The sequence below is a fragment of the Charadrius vociferus genome, unplaced genomic scaffold, assembly GCF_000708025.1.
Source record: "Charadrius vociferus isolate BGI_N301 unplaced genomic scaffold, ASM70802v2 scaffold136, whole genome shotgun sequence".
Classification (NCBI taxonomy): Eukaryota; Metazoa; Chordata; class Aves; order Charadriiformes; family Charadriidae; genus Charadrius; species Charadrius vociferus.
In genome coordinates, this window is record NW_009648960.1 from 569760 (window position 1) to 570124 (window position 365).

Below are 365 nucleotides of genomic sequence, written 5' to 3' on the forward strand. Positions count from 1 at the left end.
GGCTGGAGGGCTCTTTTTTTTTTTTTTTTTTTTTTTTTTTTTTTTTTTTTCGGTTTTTATTCACAAGACTTAGTTTGCTTTTAAATTTCATAACTTATAAGGAAATAAGCTACATTGAAATAAATTAAACACAATAAAGAAGATCGTGCTTTTTCTTCCCCCCCCCCTCTCTCTCTTAAACATGGCTTGGTAGAATAGGCAAACCAAATCGACAGAAAGCCAGGCAAAAAATATATTTAAAAAATCGTCCCCCAGTGCTTGCCACTCAGCCATCGGAAATAAAATCAAACAATAAAAAAGGCATGAAATGAAACTCTGAGTTTTCTTTCGTTTTTGTTCTCTCGTCTTTTTTTTTTTTTTTTTTT